We start from the raw sequence: 5,358 nt of genomic DNA, 5'->3' as shown, positions 1-5,358 counted from the left end.
GTCAGGATTCAGAGAGCCAAAACTACAGCAGTGTGGGAACATCATTGAGACAGCTTAGTCTGACCCAAGCCGTTCTGGGTAAGTTCAATAACAACACATTACTTAAAAGATTGTTTTTCACCATTAATGCACATGAAAAGTTTAAACCCCTTTGCCAAAGCTGAAGCTAATACTGTCTGTTCTACTGCAGGTTTGCCCGACATCCCATAAGGCTCTGGTCATTTTCAAAAATAGATTAAAAACGTCTTGAGACATACTGCTGTCTTGACTAATGTAATCATGACTGAATCAGCATTACGAGGCCACGATCATTGCAGTTGAAATCACGTCAAAAGTAGTTCTATTGTCCCACAATTGAGGCTTCCAGATCGGCTCCTACTCTCCCTTTAAGTTTAATTTTGCCTCTTGTGCGCTGGATTGAAAAATGTGAAAACAATTCCCATTAATCTTGCTAATTAGCAGCGTGATGAAGTCATGTTTGGAAAAACAGCAATAGGCGCGCTGTTCAACATGATGTATTATGTGAGTCAAGGTAGCAGCATGTCTCTGCAAGCTGTTTTTGAAAACAACTGGAGCATATGACTTACAGGAGCTCAGGCAAACCTGCAGTAGAACAGACAGTAGTAGCTTCTGACTGTGCTAAACACATTGGTGGTTAGGCTAGGAAAAAGTTAAATTATCCTTCAACAGCCAATCAGAATCGTATTACTTTACTGTTAAGTACTTTACTGTGAAGTATTTAATGCCCCCTTCCCCCCCCCCCCCCCCACTGTTGTTTTCAGATCCGCCAGTACGTTATGATCTCAACTTCATTGATGAGCCTGCTCAGCCCTCACCCCAAAAATCAAACCAGAAACCTGTGTACAAATTATCCCCTCAGGCTTCCAATCCCACTGGGGATGAAGAAGACTCCATTGCCAAAGTCCTGGATTGGTTCAGTCGCAGCACAGACAGCAGCGACTGGCTAAGTATAGACGACAGTAAACAGGCCATCAACAATATTGACCGGCAAGGAGACGCTGGCTCACTGAGAAGTGAGGATGCATTCAGAAAAGATGCTGAGGAAATCTATGAAAGCAGAACAAGTGACAGAAAGAGGAAAGGTCCAGAAATGAAGGGAGATCATTCGCAAAGAGAGACCGATGAGGCTGAAGGTACTATGGGACAGATTGAGTTAACACACAGAATAGAGAACAAGGAAGTGACAGAAGATGTGAACAAGGATGCCAGAGCACAGACCAGGGCGCAGGAAGTAAAGGAGAATGAAGATGAAAGCGAACCACCCAAAATCTCTGACCTGAAGTCGTTCTGGGAGAAGAGTAACACGGGCCCTAAAATACTCATCAGCAGATCAAACAAGATCAGTGACAAAGGGCAGAAACCTGCCCAACTTCCAATGGAGAAGGAGAGACAGAAAGAAGGCAATGAAAATGATACTTATATATTTGACATGCCACATGCTCCTGGCCCATATGGTGTGAAGGCAAAATATGACAAATATGCCTCAGATGAAAGAGAACAAGATCAGCTACTACCGCTTAGTCCAAAGAAAGACATTGGAATCAATGAAAGTGTTCATGTAAATTATAACCAACAGGCAGACTACACAGCAAAGAAGGGTACCGGTACCTCTCATTCTCCTGCACCTGAGATGCATACATCACCAACCCACTTGGGAAATCAACAGAGTCCTGGAACTCAAATGAAAGATGACACAAAGTACAAGGCCGATTATTTAACATTTCAAGCAAATCCTCAAGTAGTTGATAGAAGAGGTTCAGACCCAGAGATTACATCTCTAAGCAGACTCGGTCATCAGCAAAGGACACTCTCCAAACTCAGCCCAGAGTCTGAGAGCTTCTTTCCATTGAGTCCACAACCAGACAGTATTTCCCAATCTGGAGGCAGCCAGCTGCCTGTCAAATCCTCATCATTCTTATCAACCCCACAGCAAGAAGTATTGACCAGGGTTAGTCCTACCTCACAGCCTGACATGAACCTCCAAACGTGGGACAGTCAGGATGAGAAGCTCTACCTGTCCAGAAGCAGCCCAAATATGGACTACCAGAGAGGTGGGAATGATGATGTGCACTTCACTTCCAGAACACACATGCAGAGAGGTTCAAGTGAAGATGTAAAGAGGAGGGATAGTGATGATATCAGTGTCCAGTCAAGCATGTTGCCTAAGAAAAAAGAAGATTATTCTAATAAAGACAGAGCTAATAGCCCCCATTCACAGAGGCAGGCGCCCAAACATCAGGAAAGCACTCCAGAGCGGATAAAACAGCTCAAGTCTTTCTGGGAGCAGGAAAGGAACAAGCCTGGCAAAGCTAAAGGGTTAGGGGATGGGAAAGCTCGGGCTGCAAACCTGGGGAAACTAAATAAAAGATTCACCAAGTCTGAATTTGACCTGAGGTCAATTGGCAATGATTCGGGCAGCGATGTAGAAGACTCTGACAGAAACCCACACAATTTTACTGTTCTTGCTCTGAATCAGAGGATTGACAAATTATCCCCAAGCCTCGGAGCAAACCGTGCACAATTTAACAACCTCCGTGAGTTCTGGGGTGAGGCCGGTTCAGATCACAAATCCAAAAGTCCCAAAAAGAAAGAGCAAAGAGATGGCCAGTCGCCAACTCCGGAGTTAAAGTCTGTCGACCCTGAGTTTTACCACAAGTCCTCCGCGGTCGAGAAAAACAGTTCTAGACCAGGTTTGAAATCATCTCCACCCTCCCAGAATCGATCGAAGTCACCACATGATAGACAGATGGAGTCTGGGTCAGGAGCAGGGAATGACCACCAAACCAACCTGTCTCAGTACACGGCAGTTGAGTTGGACCAGCAAAGAGATTCCAAAAGGGGCTCAAAAGACTCTACCAGAGAGGAAAAACCCACTAAATCACAATGCAAAGAGACTCGCTCTCCCAAGACCAAGAAAGACAGCTTTGGCCGTGGAAGTGCTTTGCGCCGTGCCACTAGCATGTTTGTTCTGAACGTTACTGAAGAACAAGATCAACCATTTATAGCCCAGCAGAAAAAGCCCTCAGATGCTGGGCCTGTCCACTCCCAGAGCAAAAGGCAGAACAGGAGGCAGAACTCAGAAAAAGGAGCCACACCTAGGAGACCAGTGGAGGAATCTGAAGTTCTGACTCCACCACGTGCGCGGGCGTTTGTTCCCAGGGACTATCGGCATTACCTGGGCATGACGGAGAAGACCAGCGTCCACACCTCCCTGGCCCCGGCCGTGAAGGAACACGGGTCGGAGGGCAAGCCTGCATATGACGTGGACCTGACTGGCCCGGTGAGGGCCAGCACCCCAGTGAGCTCAGAGGAGCGTTATGGCAGGAAGGGCAGCAAGGCTTGTCAGCGCCCCCTGTGGGCGAACTACAGCAGCTCAGACACCGGCCAGGAGTCATCCATGAGCAGCACATCGGAAACCTGGTCTAGGAACAGTTCAAACCGTGAGCACCAACTGTCCTAATTCTAACAGAGGCTGTTTTTGACTCAAAGCAAAAATGCACTGTAAAATTAGAATTTGCATGTTGCTTTTGTTGGGTGAAAAGCTTGAAAATGTCAACTAAGGAAACAATAGTTAGCCTACGTATTGTAACTCTCGTATTGATTCTATGATCACAGGTGGAGCCCCTTAGCAGGAGCTGAAAAGTGACTGATTGGTTGTAGCGGCAAAAAGCTTGAAAATATAGTTCATAATGTGGGTTTAGAATTTGCTAATAGGTTAAGATGATTTAACTTGTTTAAAAGCAATTTAAGAGTATTATTTTTTAATTTAGCTATTTTTTCAAAGCAATTGTGCTCGTGACTATATATCTTGAAAAGTCTTGAAAAATTAAGTAATCTCACAGCAGAGGCAATATAGGCAGTGAATCATTTAGAAAGAAATAAAAAATATTTAAAATCTAGTTACAAACTTATGATATGTTTGTTGTTTTTCATAACACAGGACAGACAATGCCAAGAGATTAGAGTTCGGCTTTGGGAGAAACTTCCTATGTGAACTCCTGATTAGCATGTATGAATCATTAGTTTTATCTTTTATAAAATGTCACACATAATTATAACAGTGTATAAAGTAATTATTTGTATGTCCAAAGCTACTGTTGTATGCATATTTACTGTGCATGTCATCACAAGCGGCTATATCCAGCAGTATCCTGATATAATGTCCGTGTCTGGTTATCTGTGTTGGCAGAGGCAAATCTCTGTAAACACTGTGTGTACTTGCAGTCAGCTGCCCTTATTTGGTTTGTGGGCTGGGCGATGCACTGCTGTTACTTTTACTGACACTGCATAGTACTCTGTCTCTGGGAAACTTAATATAGGGTCAGACCGTCCTTATTCAATCATTGCAACTATGAACATCACTTAACTTAACTTAATTTCATAGTAGCCTAGCTTTAATCATTCTATGGCTGGAAAATCACACTGGGGACTTTACATGAAATTCCCCCCTGTTCACTGGGTTGTTTATTATATATTTTATGTAAGAACATGTGGACATCAAATCATCTCATTTTGTAAAAAACAAATTTAGACTACGATGCTCACGTCAAGGTGATTCATTGTCAGTGTAGAAGTGCCAGAATTTGTTGTTTGATGGTATCACAAATAACAGACTTGTCTCTCACCTAAGCAAATCTTAACTAAACTATCCTAGATAAGAAGAATAATAATGACTTTGGATCATAATAAAACTCTTCATTTTAGGATGGATTATTATTTATTTTCAGCGTGCTCTTTTCATTGTCTATCCTAAAGGAATACCTTGACATTTTATGATCATTTATTTTCCGCTAAACATACTTTCTACAGTTATTGTTTATCTTGCTGCAGAGGTTTGGATTTCCGCTTGCTGATATAATCTTTTTTCGACTTTCAGATCAAAATGCCAACCCATTGCTCCTAGCAGCAATTAAAACTTCAGATCTGTGCTAACTTTCACATAGTGTGAATCCTTGTGTCAATATGTGAGAGTGAAAACAGCCCTGAAGTAGTCCTGTGCTACTGATTCATCAGAGCCTTTTTTCCCAATCCTTTAGGTGAAAATGATGACGTGGATCACCCTGTAAGAAAAGCCTTGAGGCGAGCTGAAGCCCGGCCTAAAAGTCTGGCTAAAAGTATGGAGGACATCACAGCATCCTTAACACCACGTGAGAATATCTTCAACTTCCAAGTCACATTTTCCCAATATGTAAAGACCACAGACAGCAGTTGTTTTGAGTAAATCTTATTACGGTCCCCATAATAAAAAACAAATATTTCCCCACAGGACAAGAAAGAAGTCAAGACTCCGGTGCTGATCTGAGACGCAGTAGTGACGGTAAAAATGTGCCTTGTGCT

Source organism: Poromitra crassiceps (genome assembly GCF_964638095.1).
Source record: "Poromitra crassiceps genome assembly, chromosome: 5".
Lineage (NCBI taxonomy): Eukaryota > Metazoa > Chordata > Actinopteri > Beryciformes > Melamphaidae > Poromitra > Poromitra crassiceps.
The sequence above is the reverse complement of the archived record's forward strand: the minus strand, read 5'-3'. Positions refer to the sequence as shown.